General features: G+C 35.4%; 1 protein-coding gene across 3 annotated transcripts in view; it reads left to right on the forward strand.

Annotated features, from left to right (window-relative positions):
- Positions 1-21,028, forward strand: part of CCSER1 (coiled-coil serine rich protein 1) — a 608,967-nt gene that overhangs the window by 335,635 nt on the left and 252,304 nt on the right. The gene's annotated exons all lie outside the window — the stretch shown is intronic.

Genomic DNA, 21,028 nt, shown 5'->3' on the forward strand with positions numbered 1-21,028 from the left:
TTTCCCTAATTAGATCTTAATTAGTTGATCTACCTCAGGGTTTTTTGTGCCTTTCTGTCTTGTGCCTCTCCTGCCAGCTCAGAACTCAAACAGAATTAATTCAGGTCTAGCTATTACTGCATTTCTTGATACTCAGTAAAAGCAGGAGTACACTTCTATGCCAAATAACTGAATTTCAGGTTCCATGGGAAAAATGTAATCCTGCCCAAGAGTGAAAGATTTCTTTGCTATATTAGCATCTGCAAAATAAATACACATCATCAATATTCTTTGCTTTGTATTTGGCTACATTAAGAAATGATGTATTGTGTAATTATTATCTAAAATTAAATGACAAAATGGGACACAGGGTGCATCAAGCTTCTCCACAGTCCTGAAGCATTAATTTTATATCTGTCTAGTTCAGAACATATGCTAATTAACTGGTGGACAATTTTGTCAGTGTAAAATTACCCATATTGATACAGGGAGCTGTAGCTCATTTGCTGTTAACTGTTACCAAAGTTCATTTGTGCATACGACATTTGAAGAAAAAATGACCCCCAGGGAACTGTCATAATAGACAAAAAGTACAACTTCCCAGGGCTGTGAAATAAGGATTTCTGTTTGATTGAAAGTATCATGGATTTAATCCATGATACAAATTTTGTATCCATGACTGACTTCAGTTTTGACTTAAGTCTTGTAAAGGAGTGCAGGTGGGATTATTGAGACCATGTTTAGTCATTTGAAATTAAGCTTTGAAAGGACTCAGTAGAACTGGTTTACTCCTGATTGAACTGAATAAAGCCTGGTTGGGAAGTGGACATGACAGAAACTATTATAGTTTATGAAACCTAGAAAAAAATGAGTGTGTACCCACAACATAGGAAAAAAAGTGTGTGTTGGTTTTTTTATAGTGTGAGTTGGTTTTTTTTTTGGGGATTTGGTTTTTGTTGGGGTTTTTTTGAGTTGTCTAAGTACAGTCATAGATATACTTTTTTAATCTCTACTGCATCAATACTGCACATCCAGTGCCCCTTTTCTGGAGGTGCCCTGGGTTCTGCCACCAAGGCACTTCATGAAGTTGGCTCCTGATTGTGCTCTTAGAAACTTTTTGCAGTGCACTCTTGAGGGAAAATAAGCTGTCTCTCAGAGCTGTTAAAATTGAATTAAATTTGTAATGATTTCCAGGAAATTCTGATAATGTTTTCCTTGCTTGCATAAAATTCACCTAAAATTGATGTGAAACGTGCTTTAATATACTGCAATTGCTATGTTTACTTATGTGTTTGTAAGACTTATTTATTAAGACTAAATATTTTGGAAGTGTTTGTTTACACAACTTAAGAGCAGTCATTTTTGGCTAATGAAACTGTGCATGATTTCATATAGCTGCAATTTATTACAGGCATAGACTATTTTCACTTAATAGAAAACGAGAACTTTTGTTCTCATGTCTTGGGGCAGCCTATGTTCCCTTTGTCACTCTGAATATGGAAATATATAAAATTTGTAAATGCAACTTGCCTGTCTTGAAATCGTGGCATCATGATGCTAATTCAAAAATAGCACATAAAAATTGATTTGAGTAGGAGTCAGTTTTGTGCTTCTTGAGAAGTACGAGAAAATCTGTACTTTCCAGCATTCAAGTTAAATGTTTGCATGTAGATGTAAAACCCTTGCTTAGCTGGTTTTACAGCAAAACTCTTCAGCTAACTGAAAGTGAGCTTCAGTAAATCTTGGCTCTCTGGGAGCTTTTGCTTCTTGTTTTCCTCTAGATTTTCTAGACTTTTCTAGTAGTTTTCCCCTCTGCTGTTTTTTTTTTCCTAATTTTTAAATACTTTTTAAAAAAGCATTTCTACCTCATTAGAGTGCATTATGAAGGAAACCTTGAGTTGAGCTGAGGAAGCTTCAGAAGTTGTAATTGTTATGTAGCTTTTTAAGGGAGAAAAAGCTAAATACTAGAGAAATGAAAACAGGGGTTTAGATGCTCAGCTACAATACTCAGGTAGAAAGGATAAAATAGAAGGAGCCATCATCTACCTCCTAGTAAACAAAGAAGAATAGAATAGTCTCAGTTGTTTTGTTTGTTCTCTTTTTTAGTGATTAATTTATGTTGTCTCCCTTTGTCACCAAAAGTGTGCCTGTCTTTGGAGAAATAAATACAGGTTGGTAAGGAAGTGGAATTAATTCTTCCACGCTTCCATTATCTCCTGAAAAATGCCTGCTTTGGAAATGTTGGGCACCCAAACCTGTTCTAAAGGTACCTGGAAATGGTAAACCTCAGGAGGAATTGAAAATTCGGCTTCAAACTATCATTTGTCTCAAAACTGTACTCATTTGTGAAAATATTATCCAGGAAATCAAATTAAGCATATCCATTCTGCAGGGAATGTGCTTTTCTTTTCTCTTTTCTTCTTTTTTTCCCCCTAAAATAACCAAAATAAATGAATAATTTAGTTTTCATTGGGCATGAAGATGTTTGAAACCTCAGCTGTCTCATACCCGAGTCAGCTTGCAACTGCATCTTTACATATATTTTCCCAAATCGATCTGTTTCCGCTGCAGTGTGAGCACTTAGAATGACTTAAGCAGAAAATATTTTCATGCTGTATTGGCAAAAATAACTGACTGCTATTTACAGTAACATTTATTCTATTGCTGTCATTGGTACAGCAACATTCATGCTGAAAAATGAGTCTTAACAACATTATCCTTTCAACCTTGATTCCCTGTGTGACTTAAGTCCTATGTTGTACCACCAAAATGAAAAATGTAGTGAGGCAGTTGGGATGAATTCTGAGTGGAACTGGAGGCAAAGTTAGGTCAGGAAATTAATCCCCCTTATAGCCAGCTGTTGGGGATATTTTTCTGCTGTGGAGGTGGCTCTTTATCAAATGTTGGACTTGGTGCATTTATGGAATAGCGAGGTACAGTGCTACCTAAGTGGGCTTTACCTCAAGTAGAAGTTACTGCTTTAGGACTAGATCCTCTGGAGTTAGCTCAACAAAACACAGCTACCCTATTTTTATTTTTTAAACTTTTTTTTCTCATCTTTTCAAATCATAAATAAGCTCTATCTCCCTGCCCAAAACTTAAGTTAAATTATTTGAGAGGGCATGGGACTTATGATGTGGTTTGGGAGGAAGGGGTTGGTGGGTTATTGTTTTTGGTGAGGAGCAGATTTTTGCATTTGTTCATTTATTTGCTATATCCTAAATACAGTGTATTCCTGGAGGGCAAGAGCGATGGCAAGCTTCGTTCTTTCCTGTAGGTTGATTTCAGTAATGGTGGGCAATTAGCCAATTGCTCAATTTTTGAAGTATGGTGAAGATGAGTACTTGTTATTCAGCTTTGGAGTGTAACAGAAAACCTTTGATGCATTTGAATCCTGCTGATGAACTATTTATGAAAGACACTTAGGTTAAGTGTAAAAATCACCTCAAAATGTAGTTATGCCAGTGCAGATCCCTTGAATTTTACAGTCTTAACATCACAACTTCTTTTGACAGGCAAAGAATGAGATAAATAATGCAGATAAAAACGTCATGAACACATGGGGAAAATAGTTCTTTGAATTGTTGTGAAAGAGAAATTTTCATTAGTCCAGGCTACTTTCAACATTTTAAAAACAGCTGTCCTTGGAATTTTAAAGGTATTAGATAGTTCCCATTTGAAAAGAATAATAGTCCTTATTTTTGGAAAAGGAAATCTAGATTAATCTTTACCCTAATTATTACCCAATTGCTTTACATTCTGTCAGTTTGTAGTATTATTTCATGTTGGCTGTTTTTATGAGAGGGTATTATAGACCCATGGATAATTTACATAAGAACCAGCATTTGTAAGTAGTTCCAAATCCTCTTCACCATATTTAGGAAAAATTAGGAGTAGAAAAGAAATAGATTAGGTGTACTTAAACATTATTAAAGTGTCAGGCATCTTCCCCCTTTTTTGCAGGAGAATTAATTGCACGTATTCCAGAAGAGGCTTATCTGAGCAGTAATTACTCTCTGAATCAGTTCCACAAGACAGACATGGAATGTGAAAATGGCAATATCTTATAACCCACAATGGGGATTAGGCTCCAACTCTTTGTCTACACCAGTCTCTTGATGAAAAGCTGCCAGTCAGATAGGATTTTTAGTATTCTTGGGTGCTTTTAGAGGTGATTCTGCATGAGTTTAAGTTCATACTACAAAACCTTGTATCATGGTGTTTGGCATAGATAAAAAAATATGTCACGAGCACAGAGCGAGTTCCTGGTCTTACTGAGGCTCTGCTCTGGAGTATTTTATAAAAATAACACTGCAGAATGAGCAGACCTGAAATATAAAATTTGTCCGAAGTCTCCCTTGAGACATGGTGCCAAGGCTTGCCCTCCTTCAATAATAATGCACCTTGTGTGCTTATCTTTGGCAGGAGTGTCACTTGTACACAGCTGCCTTCATGAGATGTGCAATGTTTTACTGATGGGCCTTCTAGTATAAGGAGGCAATTCTTATCTGGCCTTAGGCCAAAATTTAGGAAAACTTTAATTTTTGATCTATCTGAAAAGGACAAAATGTATGTCTCAATGTCACCTTTCCTTTCTTTTTCACTTAATATTTTTAACCAATTTTGACTCTAGTGGAGATGTAAAGACAGCTGACAACAGGTGACTTTCAGGACAAATGGAAATGGCATCTTGGGGATGTATAGGGAAGGAAGACTTTTGTGTGTTGCAGTTCAGCTTTGTAGATGTTTTCCTTTGTAGGATGAAAGTTGGCTTAACAGTATTGAAATTCATTGTTGCTTGATTGCAAGTTTGTGATATGAGATAAATTCTCAAAGAAGTACTTAAGTCTGAGCTGGCATGAAAATGTCTGCTGTTGGTACCATCTAATGAAATACTGTTGTGTATGTGCTTATAAGAGAACAGAGAAAAGTAATATTGATTAAAAACAAATGCAGGTATGCTGGGAAGCTTGTTTTGCTTCTGAAGCTCAACAGTTTAATTTCTATGACTTAACACCTTTAGTATGTGGCTAAAAGCATGTGTGTGATGCATTTTTATTGTAATTATCTGATATGGATGGACCTTCAGATTGATAAATGCATTATCCTCACCTCTGCACTACAGTGTTTAATGAATCAATTGGTAGTGGTTTGTCTTCAATAATTAATTTTCTGATTGGGGAAATATTTTTGCTCTTCATGATATGGGGATATCTGTCTGTGCAATTTGCTAAAGATCTGATAGAAAAATAAGGTGTTGTTTGGTTTTTCTTTTCTCCCCTCAGTCTTAGTTTAGTGTCATGCCCAGTTTTCTTTGACATAGCTGGCCATAATTAACACAAAAGTCTGTACATACACACTAGTACAGCAATCATCAAAAATGAAAAATCATCTGCATTTTAATGCCAAAAGATATTTTTTCTTTGCATGCTAGTGAAGTTTTTTGAGGAAGGGTGTAATGCAGTTTTCATTCTCAGTGAAAATTTTTTCATTCGCTTTCAGTATATTCCAGAATTTAAAGACATCGGATATTTTTGTCTGTAAATAGCACATTGTTGTTCACACATGAGCATTTTCAAGAAAAAAAAATAAATAAATTAAATACTTGGATGTTAGAATTGAGAAACTGTTCCTAAGACACCAAAAAGCTGAACTGCAGTATCTGTTCTTTTCCTAAATTAAGTAACCTAACAAGAAATGAGTTGTATTAAAGTATTTCTTGCATTCACTAATATTGCTTCTCAGAGACTGACTCTGTAGATCCTCTCCAAGTTTTGTATATTTTTTGTTGTTCCATTATCCATTTGTTTGTTATTTGAAATGAACAAGATTTAAGAGAATCAACAAAGAATCCATTTCAAATTATTTTTCAAAGACTGAGCACTTTCTCACTGAAGATACCTTCTGTACTTTGGCATCATGAATGTTGCATGGTTCAAAGGATGCTCAAACACTTCCTCAGGTGCTCTGCCTTCTTTGAAACACATTCTTTAGTGACTAAGTTCGGTGTAGAGCTGGGGTGGGTATGTGGAGTTTTAGTAACACTCCCACAGAAAAGTTCTGATTCCTACCTAATTCATCCATGTGAGGTTTTAGCTCTGAAATTGGGAAAGTTGCCCCTTCCAGTTTTTGGAGAGCAAAAATGCCTTTTACCATAGCTGTTTCCCATGGTTTGGAAAAGTGAATTAAATAGAATATGGTACTACTGAGCTTCTAAATTTGAGCAGCTAATCATTATACTGCAAGCCCTCTCTTACCTCTGTTATTAGCCTAGGATGGGTGGGACTGATGCTGGCGCTGGAGAGCTGCTGAAGTGGCCATTTATTTCAGAGATGTTAGATAAATGCCTTTTTCTTTTTTTTTCTTTTTTAATCAGAATAGCAATCTTACAAGAGGTAGGTTTTGGTCACAGTGTCAAGCCTCTTTCTTCCATCCAGGTCTCTAATGCTCCCCTTGGATTCTTTCTTCTGCTGTTCTGATTTCCTGCATCTTTCTTCATCTTTTGAAATACTGTTCCCCTCTTTCTTTCTATAAAAACCACATGCAGTCAGCACATCTTTTAATGTCCTGTGCATGTTTTATCAATTCTCAGAAGCTTATTGATGCCTGCTTCTGTTTTTTGTGTGGAGACTTTTTTCAAGCTTTGGCATTTGTAGTGCTGCACAGCTGTAATATTTTTGGCTCTGATGAGATTTTATCAGTATCCCAGAGCACCAAGAAGGGAAGGGGTTCTGTAGCAAAGCTTTCAGCAATTACCTGCTGGTTGCCCTGTATTTAGGCTGGGTGTTTGCTGAGATAGGCAGTGGGCTGTACAAATGCCCTTCATCACCCTGCAGGGAGGAGGCAGATGACTGAAGAGCTGTAATGCATTCATGCCAAGTGGTAGTAAAAACCCCCTTGTGGGGATATCATTGATACAAAAGTGTGTTACAAGACTATGTACAAAAGCCTGAGTAGTGTCCTAGCAGAGAGCTAGCTGGCTTGCAAATTTCTACTTTCATTGGTAAGCTGTTTCCAAAAATTATTGCTCAAGTAATCTCCTTTCCTGTTTTGTCTCCTCTGAGTGTAACGGAATGAACATTTTATATTCCTTTGTATCTTGATTAGAAGAAAATAAAACAGTAGTATATGGGCATCATCAAAAAATCAAATAAAACACCAATCTTACTGACTTTTAGCCACATATTAGAGTTAAATTACATGGAGAAAATAAGGTACTGGTTAATATTAGGTCAGCTTAATCTCACTTGTACATTTATTTGGTTTGTCTGCATTCTCAGTACTCAATTCTGACTGTTTTTTCATTAGATTGCTCTGTATGGCTAGGAAAATAAAAGCAATGAACTGTTTCTTAATATTCTTTGTTGACTTCAGAATATAGAGTGAAAATATATCTTTTTTTGGCTTGATTGGTGAGGTTTTTTTTCAGAGCTGTTCTTCATGAATAATTCAGTACGTTTGAAATGTACTTAACGTATTTTAGCGTTTTCTGGTAATAATGGAAGACATTTATCTTACAGTTCCCAATTTGACTTACAGATGATATTGTTTTTCTCAAAGGGAGCTCTTGTGACTTGCCAGAAGAGTAATAGAGTTTGCAGGCTGTGGTATTTATCAGAATTCACTGATTATTAGCACAGGGATTTATAAAACCAGACTTTCTCCAAGTGTGATATTTGTGTTTCAGCTTACAGATGAGGGTTTCACTCAACTAAGCTAGTTGAGAAATAGGATGCTCTATTATTATGACTTTAGAAAAAACAAGTGGAGCTATTGTGCTGGTAGTATGGTGATGAGAAGGAATAAAACTGTGTAAACTTGCACCCATCTGTGGGGCTGCTTGCAGTGAAGCTCAGGTTAACAGGCTTGAAAAATACGAAGTGGTGCAATTAAAGGATGATCTGAAGCAGCTGAACAACTTGTTCTGTTTTTTAGCTGAACTGTGTGTTTCTCATACTGCTTTCAAGAGCAGGGTGTTGGGCTCTGAATGGTGGGAAGGCTGGTAGAGAGAGGACAGGATTTTTGGATTGTCCCTGGATATATACCTTGTAAGAACACTGCAGACGGAGGCATGGTTAGAAAATTGCTGTGCAAATAAATAGAAAATGCTGTGCAAAGAATCCTCATTTAGCCAGTGTGAATAAGAAACTTTGGCCATTTTCTGCAATTTTTTAGAAGTCATCTTGTTGCAACTCATTCAATTTATGGAAATAGAATTCAGTTCTTAAGGGACAATGATATTTGCTTCTTTTTGTCCCTCCAGTTCAGAGCCACTGGGGTGATGAGGCTATAGAGGAAGGAGCTAATGAACCACAAGTAGCTTAACAGATCTGCTCTGGTACTATTTTGTCTTTATTTGTCAAATCACAGCTAGTAATGTATATATCTGTTTGTCTTGACTTTAACCTAAAAATTGATGGACCATTCTGCTTAGCCAGCAAAATTAAAGGAGTGCCCAGGCAGAGAGATTCTTTCACATATGTTATTCTGCAGAAAAATGTTTATTGGTGAAGAATGTTAGAGAAGTGTCAAACCAGATTTTTGTAGTCATGTAAGCAGATTGAGGGGGAGAGAGAGAGAGAAAGAGTGAGAAAATTATTTTCTAAACTGTAAGGTGACAATTAAGTGGGAAGTGCAATTGTTCTTAACCTGCAGTATCCTGGGAATCAGGAAGATTCAAGTTGAGTTCATGCCTGTTTGTCTGCATAGAAAGAACCCTAAAAGTGTGGCAAAAACAAGGCTAAGACTTGGAAAATTACCAGAATCAGTAATGAAACAGGTCAGTAGAATTTTTATCTTACTTCCGTTTCAGCTTTGTATTTCCTTTTAAAATTAATTTTGATAATTTATTTTATTTATTTTTCATGAGTTATTAAAACCTTCCATACATATGAAGGCCCTAACTTTATGGAAGGCTGGTCTGATAAGGAATACATAGAATTTGGCATGAGAAGTATTAGAAACAGCAAAGGCCTAGCAGTGACTGTGTTGCCAGAAAGTTGTTGATACAGGCAGTTTTGATATTTTATTTTTTTAGAACCTAAGCAGGTAACTTAAGACAATGGGTAAATTAGGAGTGAAGAACCTCAGAGGGTGCCCTAGTCCTACATCTTGGCTCCAAATATCCCAAGAAGGCATATATTTACATAGAGTCTGTACATGGCCACTGGCATTTGGGATGATCACCACTGTCTCAGTAGAAGATACTCCATAGAGCTGAGAACTCAACATTGCCTCTGTTAAACTGAATCCTTAGGAATGCCTGAGAAACTACACTTAAATGGGATACATCTTTAGGGAAATAGGATATATTTTTAAGAATTAGACTTTAAAGAAAAATGTGTGGAAAAACATTTTTCTTGTAAACTGAAGTATAAAACTAAAATAGATGAAATGATGGAATACAAGTGGATAGGGTGATTGCAGCTCAAAATTTCGGTTCTGCATGGAACTGAGTATCAGATGAGCACCAGGTGCACCAACTAGATGTTGCTGTGCTTTGTCTCAGTAAGAACAGGATACAATTACTCCATAATGAGTCTTTCTTTCTCAGATAAGGTATTGAAGGCATTGAAGGACCACTTTTCAGAGCAGACTTCTCACTTTCTTTTTTCACAGCTTTGACCAATACAGTTTATAAAATTTGTTGTCATAGCTTTTAGTTTTACCAGTTTATTCAGTATGCATAGATAGGCATTCAAGCACTGCTCAAAAAACCCCCCCATGTTTTTAATGGTTATGTCTTGCTGTTCTAATTTAGTCTCCTTTTGCACAGAATGCTTTGTACTTTAATTATTTTCTGACTTAGTATAATATAATTAATAGAAAGGACATGCCAGGCTAATAGGCTTCACCAAGTTTGTTTAGAAGGGTGAGGAGTCTATGCACTTTTCCCTGGAGAGCTGCTGCCTAGATTGCTGCTCTACACAGGAGAGGGGTTTGTGTGAGGTGACTTCTGGAACGCTTTTCAGGCTTTTTTGTCTACTTAGACTGGTGTACACCGAAAATATCAACATAAAATGTTGATGGCAGTTTGCTCATTTAGTTTGCTGATCATCTCTTCACAGCTGTATTGCACCATACATCAAACCTATGGGACAGCATCTTTAAAGGGCTTTCATGGGCCTCACATCTGCAGGTTACAGGAGTTTAGCTCTATGAATGCCTTAGTGTTTCTTGATCAGCATTCTTAGTCATTACATCAGGCTGCAGAATTAAATATGTTTATTGGTGAAGAATGTTAGAAACATGTCAAACCCTATTATATTACTTGACATTTCATCATGGTTTTCACTTTTCCTTTAGTAGAGCTCTATTAGCATCTCTTTGTCTTTTGTGGTGCTGAAGTCCTTGTACCTGTAATGGAATGATGTCAATAAATAAAACATAGACTATTCCAGAGTCCAGTAATGTTGCTAATCTCCTACACTGAGTGAAGTAGGTCCTGAATTGTACTATAAATAGTATTATGTTTTCAGAAGGTAAGGGAGTAGAATTTTATAATTATGACTAATTCATGCTATTGAGAATGATCATGTACAAGGTGGCATCTTTCACAGCTCCTCTGTTTTTATACTAAAGTAAGTGAAAGTAACTATCCTTCCTTCATCTGTGAAACATCTGCTTTGGTTTTTCATATGTAATTATTGGGAGAGATTTGTATGGACAGGCTTATGCATGGTTCTTTGCTGTTAAAAGCAGAAAAAAGTGTTAATCTCAGCTCTCAGCCATACATGAACATCTATCTACCTTGGACTTGATGCCCTATTGTGTCTGCCTTGAATGTAAATGCACAAACATGTTAATGGCATCCCATTCATGTCTTAGGGCTACAACCAGGTAATCTCTTATTCCACTGGAGTAATAACTGAAGAAATAACTCAGCCTTTTTCTCATTCACTTATGCCAGCCCCAGAGTACTTTTTTCTGTTTCTTACACAAGGTTGGGAAGTGCCTTAAATCATGCCATGAAAGCTCTCATGTGTAGGCTTCATTTCTGGCAACTATCTTTGTTCGCATTAATACCCACGTATGTTGTTTAGCAGAGGCAAAAAGTCTTCAAAAAAAAAAAGAACCAAATAAGCAAAACAAAGTGAGATCTTGTGTACCATAAGCACAATTAAGCCATTTTATCATGTAAGAAAAAAAAAAAAGAAAATATATTTTTCGTGACTTATGCTTTTTTTCTGCAAGATTTCAATGTGAAGTAAGAGGAAAGAAAGCTTTAATTTCTGCTCATGGTGATTTATTTTTCAGTAAGGGGTAAGTCTATAGAGGCCATGTGGAAGCATAGCTACATGATGTGCTGATGGGCTGTGCTGATTTACATCAAGGTCTGTCATTGTAAGCCTAGAGGGGAACAGTGTAAATATCCATTTTGTAAGAGAATGATAGAATGGTTCATTTGCTTAACATGCTTTTAGTGGACAGTTATATTAATGTAGCACCTCCCATGTAAAGATTGTTGGCAACTTACTTTGCCATTGATTAGATCAGGTTGTGCCTTTTGATTTAAAGATGATTTGCGCACTGCATTGGAAATAGAAAAGTGCAAGAAGGGCCAGAGTTAATGAAGTTGACTGCCTCCCTTCATGATTTATGGTGTGACCTCCTTAATTAAATACCCAAAAAGAACAAGGTGTTATTTTTAACATCAGGATGGAAATGAAGAAAGGAAAGAGTTGACAGGACCATATGGTATCCCACACAAACACCTACACACCCTTATCTCTATAGAAAATTGAAAGCTAATCTTTCTAAAGCGAAATAGCAAGTTTTTCATAGACTTGCTGTGATAAAAACAAAGAAAACAAGAGAATAACTTTGAAGGTCTAGTAATTTCTTTTGTTTCTGAGTCTTCCCTGGTTTATAGTGGCTGAAGGACACAATCACTGCTGTAAGAGTACAATCTCAAAATCAACCAGAATGGTTCCTTGATAGGAAAGATTTGAAAAAAACTGTGCTAGAGTGCTCTAGAAAATCTCTGCTCACAAGGTCGGTTCTTGGAGGTGATCTTTGCTGTTCTTTTCACTTCAACTGCTGTGAATCCTGTAACTGTTTTGCCCCCAAAGGGAATCAGAAACACATTAGAACATGTCTAAGCTTTAATGAAGCATAGGCAGGAACTGGCTTTGAGAGGGGTTTAGGCACTAGCATCAGCTTAAATGAGTATTTTGGTTGTCCTGGGGAAAAAAGAAAAACAACAGGTTTTTCCAAATCAGAATTATGTTAACCCTGACAAAGGAGTTACCAACATCTACATATGATATGATTTTTTTTTGTTTGTTTTTTGTGAAAAGTAATTGGACACTGCTGTTACTGCAGACTCTCTTAGTGATGAAATAGCGGAATTAAATATATTTAAGTCTACCCCTCTTGGGGGAGATTTACCAAGAACAGAAGAAAGAATGTTTGTGTTCTTAGGTATCTCACACCTTCCTTGGTCATCCAAAGGGAGTTTAACAGAACTAAATTATTCTCTTCATTACTTTGGTAAACCACAACTTTATTGGAGGGAAAAAAAATAGGGCATTTTTTGAACATACATAGATTTTAGTGTGCTGAGTACCTAGAGAGAGATGAAGGTAGTTTTTAAGGTGAGATATGCAATATGGTGTTGCAGAGGTTTAAAACAGTACATTACCCTTTAAGCTTTAGAGGATGGGTTCCATCTGAGAACCCCCTACAGTCTATTAAATACAGGTTTTTTTTATTTGTTCCTAAACTATGGCTGAACATACAGTGCCATGCAGGCTATTTTTTTTTTTTAAATGCTGTTTAAAATAATGATGAACTCTGTTTAAGCCACTGTGGGGACCTATCTTCATGAGGAGTAAAAATTCAGCAGTTTAAAGCTTTCTGTGTGCAATTCCAGCAAGGATTAATAATTTTTTGCAGGTTACTTCTGAAAGTGAAAAGTTTTTTCACTTCTTGTTGTCAGAATACTGCAATTCTAAATTTTATTTTTTTTATTTTATTACCACGACCTTTTATGTAGTACAAAATTTTTATTAAAAATAATGTTGGCTTTGTTGTTAGTTTTAGGGTTTTGGAAGAGCTCATTTTCATTTCAGATACAGACCGTAAGTATTGGTGCTTTTCTGGGCCTGCTTTAAAAAGCCATCCATTACAAACCAGGTTTTCTTTTTTGTTTGATTGTTTCTGTGTTTTGTTTTTTTTTAATTCGAGTTCTGCAACACTTCTGGGTGTAGGGCACACACATGTGCCAGGAAGCACTAAAAATTTTATTTGATGTTTGAAAAAAGTACCATGAAATGATCATAGTGTTTTGAAGTCTTCTTCTTTCTCTAAGAAATTACTGAAATTCACAAAAATTCCATGTTTTTCTGCTTTTTTGGTGACTGTGAGTTCTTTTAAAGATGCACAGATTGTAAGTGGACAATTATCTGTCCCTTTCAGTTCCTAAACAGTTTATAAAAATCCTGCTATTTCCATTCTTGTAGCATTCATGCCAGAGTGATATTTTCAGGGTCGATCTAAAGAGAGAATGAGATTTTGAATACAGGATGACAGCATAAAATTTTGCAGTTTATGAATGAAGCAGCACAGAATTCATTTAATTATCTCTGATTATCTCTGAGTGTTTCATCATATTAAAAACCTCTGCAGTTCTACAATTTCAGACAAGCAGATACCAGTCACTTCTAGAAGCTGATGTCAGAATTTCTGTTACGCTTGATTAGATCAGATTTTTTCCATGTGGTTATGGATACAAAGAAACTGAATTTGCTGGGGAAGAGGTCTATGCTTCATTATTGGGCTTTGCTCACATTTAACCTCAATTTCCTGTGGTTATCTCTGTTTTCTTTCACTGGATGATGTGTCTCGCTATACATTTCCCTTAAATTTATTGATTAAAACATCTTTTGTATCCCTGTTGTGTTTAGTTCTCCAAAAATTTCAAAGCCAACATCTGATTTCCATATTTACAGGAAGTGACGTTCACTTCCAGAATTGATAATATGTGTAGAGTGTGTTGCTGTACAGAATGCATTTTTAGATCTCTGCATCTGTATTTTAAGCAAAACATAATAGAAAACCCCACAAACATTAAAACTAAAATCTTGAATAGGTTTATTCCACTTGGATAACTTGGACTCGATCTCCAGGCACCTAAAGAGTTTTTTTGACAATGTGGCTCTTAGTGTATTTTTCACAGCTTTGGAATGAGAGGTCACACCCTAGAAAGATCTATCCTTGACCACATTCTCTAGCATTAGAAACCTTAAATTATGGAGAAAGTAAAATCACTTTTGTGTTAGCAGTGAACAGGACAACCTTGTCCTAAATGCTGTGCATGTTTTGTCTAAGTCCTTATCGATAATTCGAGAAAGAATCGGTGTTTTGGGAAGTGCTTCCGAAAAAAGTCACTTCTCACATGGATTAATAACACTGGCATAATTCCAATCACCTTATGTTTGAAGTGCTGTTATGAGAAGTCTTACTAGCCTTCAGAAGATTCAACAAAATCTTAAAAAATGTCCTTTGGGTAAGATGTTTCTTGTCCCATGGTTTTGCAGTTTTCTTGTCAGAATACTTGTGTAGTTACACAAGTTGTTTCTTTTTATAAAAAGTTGAAGGAAATTGAAAGTTTTTTCCCTTAATCTGAAGTGAATTCCAGAATGTTTTAGGATTATTTTTTTTATACTATGCAGGATTCTTAATTGCCTATTTGTTCTTACGTTTTAAGTGTGATTATAAAGGCATTATCACTATATCACTTAGCAATTTATCATCACTATATCAATTATCACTATATAGTGCTTTTCTCAGTCCTGTTTTTTTGAAACTATTATTTTCTAGTCCTTCACTGAAACAACTTTGAATGAAGCCATAAATGGATGGCATATATTTTATTGAAAGATTGAAAAAAGGTATCTGTGTGACATGTAGTACCTGACATTAACTGCTGTCACAGGCAGGAAGTTCAATTTTTCAATTGACATTAAATTTGGAACTGTTTATGTAAATTGATATTAAATAGGTACAGGGGTCCTGAATTACTGAAAAAAATGAGTTGGTGGGGTAGAAAATTGTCTCCCCATTAAGTGAGATTTTCCGTTAAGCCACCTGTTAAAAAACAGAGCTTTCTCTCCTCACTGTTTCAGTGTTTAGTTTAATATGTGAAGCATAAGATGGTTGCTTTGCGGTTACAAGCGTGTTTCTTTTTCTTTATATGAGTGGGAAGCAGCTCTTTTGAAAGCTGTGAATGGACTATTTCATTAAGAGTCAGCACTACCAGGATGTACCTATACTTTGGTCAAATTCCCTGAGCTGAAAGGCTATGATTATGGAATTAAGAATAGCAAGGGCATTAGAGTATAATCTAACTCTTCATGCATTGTGCTGATCTACTCAGCTGGTGCAGTCAATTTAAGCCAAATCAGATGTGTTTTGCAAGATAGAGGTGGCTGTTGCTTTGAAAATTTGTTGTGCTCCTACAGTTTCTTCTTTAAAATCATTAAGTGTAATTTTATGTAATGCAAGTCCTGGTTTGGATCTATTTACCGCTGCTCAAAAGCTCTTATGCCAGCTGAGATTGCTCTGTGAGCGATGCAGCGTTCGTAGCAGAGTTTATTTGTTGCACTGTGAGCATGCAGAGGTCTCTGAAGAGTAGGTCTGAAAGATGGAGCAATCTACAGCCTCTGTTCTGAGGAACCATTTGGCTCTGTCAGGGTATTCTATGTATTTTTCAATTACTGTGTTAAAGATTTACCTGATGTTGGAAGTTTAATAAATTACCAAGTGCTGTCATTAGTAGAATCAAATTGATTTTTCTAGAGAGGTATTTCGACATCTCCTTTTTGTCCTATGAGCATAACAAAGGTACTGCCATGTAGGACAGTGTATAAGATCATAAATGAGAGAAAAATGTATTTTGCCACAAAGATGTTAGTACAGAAACACACTGAAATTGTTTAAGTGTATTTTCTGGGTACAGTTTTCTCACAACTCCATAACTCTGTTTCTATTTTGTAATGTTAAGGGAAATAATTTTAATATTCAATCAATAATATTAATATTCAATATTAAATTTAATATTCAATGCCTGTTTTTAACACACAAAAGGGAACATTTTGCTTCAGTAGCTTATTTCTGTTGTGAAGTGGAAGCACCTACTTCCAAATACATATACATTATATATTGAAAGTAAAACTTCATTTTCATTAGGTTACATATGAGGTACTACAGATGAACAGCCTAACACTGACATCTTTTCAATTACTATTTTAACCATATTTAACCAAAATTATGCCTTTCATAGTCTCATTTAATGACTTCAATGATCCAGCTTTATTAAAACATTGGAGATATTTGATTCAGTTTTCAAATGCATTAGTGGTGATGTCAGTATGTAAAGGTGTTTCCAAACTCTTAAGACACTCATCAAGTCAAATGTATGCAGAAACTCTTCTTTATAATAAACTGGAGATGAGCCTAAAGCTGAAAAGTTAGGCAGGGTATGAGCAATTCTCTACCATCCTCTGGGTTTCTTGCTGCTGCAGCAAAGCATTTGAGTAGTATGTGTGATTTAAATACTTAGGGGTTTTTTAAAGTGACTTGAATTATTCATGACCTTAAAATTAGGCATGTGTTTAACTGCTTGGCCAAAAGTGAGGCTTTAATTTTTCTAAGATTTCACTGTGAGCTGTATTGCCTGTTCCATTGTAATGCTTGCAGATTTCTCTGTAAGGCCATAAAAATATAAGGAGTATAAGAACATTCACATATTTCTAAAATTATGAGAAACATCATCCTTTGGTTCAGCTGAACTATTTGTCTCATACCAAGTCTTATCACTAACAGTCAGTAGCAGATGTCTTGGGAAAGATACTACACTACTGTTTTGCTAACAAAGCTTCACATTTTAACATAATTTTCTGTCTTTGAGCAGTTGAGTTAAGTTTTATCTTTATGTCTTATCAACACTGATGGTGGTTTTTTTCCCTTCTCCAATTCCACTAAATAAATTTCTAAAACACTCTACATTTTCTGCATCCACAATATGTTCTATCTGTGAGAGGCATTATTTAGCAACATAGAATATCCCCAAGTTGGAAGATAAAAAAAAAGAAAAAAAAAGGGTTGTTACTAATTTATTTTTCAATATTTTGAGCATAATAGAATTAAATATGAACAAAATGCATTTACTTAAATGTTGCTGAGGTGTTAATAATTTATAAGCTGTATAAAAATTTAATTAGTTGCTTCATTTTGGATCATTTTATCTAATATACTAGATGAGAATATTTATTCATTTACATACATATACAAATGTTTTTAATATTACTTCATATTCCTACCCAAAATCCATCAATATTCAACATGACTAATTTGTGTCACTTTCCATTTCCATGCTTCCCTTAATGTAGAATTAAGAAACTAACACTGGCTCCATGGGTAATGATATGTACTCTAAGTCTCATAAGTATTCATCTAATAAATAAATTTTAAGTCTTCCTTCGGATCTGTGGATGAGAATAAAGTCAGCACCTCAGTATCAGCAATTCAGTGTGGTACAGGTCTCACAGGCTGATGAGGCTGTGCAGTTACATTGGGCTTGGAAATGTCTGTGATCCTTTGGCATGGCACTGTTGGGTGTGTAAACCCGATACTGCTCATAAGGAATTTGTGGCTTCTGTTGCTCGCTCCCCCAGAAGCTTGTGCAGTCCCTGGCATCACAGGTAGCTCATTCCTGCTCCTTTTACGACATTCCTGTTCTCCTTGCACTATGGAAGGAGCAAGTGTGGCATCTTTGCACCCTTTTCCTCATGGACAATAGCACCCTCAGTGTTTTGTTGAGCCAGAGGTGCCGTGGCTTGCAAGTGACTGACTTGATGTCTGGGAGGGCTGTCCAACCATGGAAATCAAACTTAACACAACAACAACAACACTGTTCTTCCAAAAACATTTCCATACCCATAAAACTGTAGTCTTCCTTCTCATTATAAAGTACAATTATTAATCTCTTCAATGCAAGGAAAAGCCTAAGGACAAGCAAAGTTTTTATTTTGGGAGATAGTGCATTTCCATCGTTTCATTAGAGTCTTTAGTGAATGTACTGCTGAAGTAGTTTCGCTCTTGGTAGTGTCCTGAAACTTCAGGATCAAAGGGGATTTTCCTCACAGGAATCTACTCTGTAACATACAGTTCTAAAGCTGTAAATCTATGATTGTGTCTTTAAAAAGCTTATTGACTAGTTTTAGATGAGTGCTGTTAGGAATTTCTAGTTTTCTTGAGATTGTCTGGGAAAAAATTTAAATATGAAAAATACAATACTTTGAATACATTGCTAGTGTGTTTTAGAAAGATTGCATAGGTTTTGACATGTATTTCCATCCTGATTGTGGTATGGTCCATGGTAGGAAAATTAAATACTTTCCATATGTGTTTAACCTGCAATCTTTGGCAATATAATTCTTGGTATAACCAGAACTTACATTTCCATGAGCCATCCTTGTTGTTTCCTGTAAAGCTAATAAATTCTGATTAGTGGAAAAACACAAGAATTACTACCCTCTTTCCCTGCTCCTTTTGCCTCCAAAAGGGCTCAGATTTTAACTGTTGATATTTAACAGTTGTCTTTGCAAAATATAACAACTTTTTTCCCTCACTGATTTGTCAAAAAAAGAAAACTTCTAAGGAATTATACACATATCCTTAGGGAAAATAAACATCAAGTTTTAAGAATTACAAAAAGGATTGTTTTCTTCTGAAATTTTTATAAATAATGTGTGGGAAACCTCTAGTCAGCAAAGCTGCTGTAGTATAGAATACAGAACATTACTATTGTTTGATAGGTAATACTTCAGCAAAATATTACAGTAAAAGTTGCAGAATAGAAACTTTTTCTGGAAAGCTTCCTTGTCTGCTTTTTTCCTGTTCCACAAGACAAAATAGCAAACAACACTATTTTTCATATAAATATTTTTCATATAAAGGCGTATTACTTCCATTGCACTGTCCAGACTTTGACACATGCATCTATCAATGCTGGCAGGTCTGAATTTCTTCTGACAGAAAATACCATTTTGTGTACTAAAATGTTGCTACAAATGCAAATTTAGGTGATATTCAACCAAGTCCAACATTTGTAAGCAGCATTTCAAAGTTACACACTGCTTGTATACATTTGATTACAGTAGTGAGATAGTTATACATTTTTAGATGCTTATTCCTGCAAGTTACACCAATTTTGGTCATCAGCACTTTAGGAGAAGATAAAATGAACTCCAGAATAAAATTCAAGTGGGATTTTGGCATATGTTTCTTGTTAAACATGAACTTCTAACCTGGAATAATAAAGAAGTAATATTTGTAGGAATTTTATTGATTAAAAAAAAGAGCAAACATCTGAGCAAAGCTCCATTGGGTTCCCTCTCCCTGCAAGGATTCCAAAAGAATTTTAAAGATGGCAGTGACCCAGGAAGACTCTACACAGCTGATTTTTAGAGAAAAGTCAGATTATTTTTTTCAGCACATTTTCCTAGTGTTTACAAGACCACTAAGGAAAGTGCTACTGAGGTTGAAATACACTTTGTTAGCTATTAATTGTTCATTATTAAAATTTTGTTGGTGTTTTTAAGCATAGTGACAAAATGCTTCAAGTCAGGACTTGTTATACCTTGAAAGTTATAAGTTAAGGAATAACTTTTTGCAGTTTGGGTTTTTGAGGTTTTTTTGGGGTAGGCTGTTGTGTTGTTTCCTATTGTGTTTGGGTTTGGTTTTTTTTGGGCTTTTTTTCACAGATCTTGATCTAGTGTATTCTTACTACAAAATTTAAAGCCTGCTTTTATGGACATTACCAGAGTAATGTAACATTCTGACTTCAGTGTTGGCAGGCAAACAAAGGACTGTCAAGTGTTTTGTGTTTAATTATAATTATTATGGATCTTTATTTTGCAGTTGGGTTTATTTTGTTCCTGTCTGAGTTGTAGCTAGTGTCTGTTTGAATGACAGACTCTAATCTTTTGAAAATGCTGTCTATATTAGAGTAATGACTTCCAATATCTTGTATACTAAAAGCACTTTGTTTTTTCATGGTTTGTAGTACTCTCTGGCAAATTATTGCTTTGTTTGAGATTGTATGGATGTTACAAGGTTTGCCTAAACCTTTATGTGAGTGTTTTAATGGTTGTTGTGTTATCATTGTGTTAATAAGGATCAAGCCAGGAATTTTCACTTTAAAAATCCTCTAAATAATTGTTGACAACATTATAAATCATTCTAAGGCTTAGCTTGGCTTTCTTCATTTTTAGATTTTTAGTGGGTTTTTTTTCTGAATCTAAAGGAAAGATTCTGAAATAGTATTTCAAATTTATGTTTATACCAGGTAATCCCAAGATTTCTAATGTTAGTACAGGGGACTTCTGAGTCCAGAGGGGTATCAAACAGAATATAGTAGTGAAAGTAACAGATTCTACCCTTCCCTAGAAGTTAATAGTTTCATCATGAACATGTTGGTACTGTAATCAGCTTTCAAGCAGCCTTTCTCAATTACATGATCCTTTGATGAAACTGCCCACTGCAATCATGCATGAGTGTAATATGGTGGGGAAGCAGCGTGGTGATTAAAAAAAATTTAGAGAAATAAAAATGAACATCTATTTTATTAAAATGTATTTAAAATTACTGTGAATATCTGGGTGTTAAAGGTGAAGAGTTTCTCATTGTTCTTGCAGTAATAAGAATAACAGGTATTTTTTTCCCTTTTTAGTTGCGGTGAATTTGAATAGATTTCACTAAACTAGTGGTAATTTTCCAGTTTCCAAAAAAGGGAAGCTGCACTAACCCAAATAAAATGGATCCACAAAACAGTTGATTTAATCATTCTTTTATAGCTTCCTGCATTCATATGGACTTCGTGCTAGTTAAAAAATAGCCAGAGGTTCCAGTGCACCCCTGTACTGGAGCTGCATCCATTATGGACCATCTTTATCTTTGAATCTCTTTGCCCATGACACAGCTTCTTTCCAGAAGGCTGCAGTAAGCATTAAGATGGTTTTATTTTTTGTTTGTTTGGTTTGAT

The sequence above is a fragment of the Parus major genome, chromosome 4, assembly GCF_001522545.3.
Source record: "Parus major isolate Abel chromosome 4, Parus_major1.1, whole genome shotgun sequence".
Classification (NCBI taxonomy): Eukaryota; Metazoa; Chordata; class Aves; order Passeriformes; family Paridae; genus Parus; species Parus major.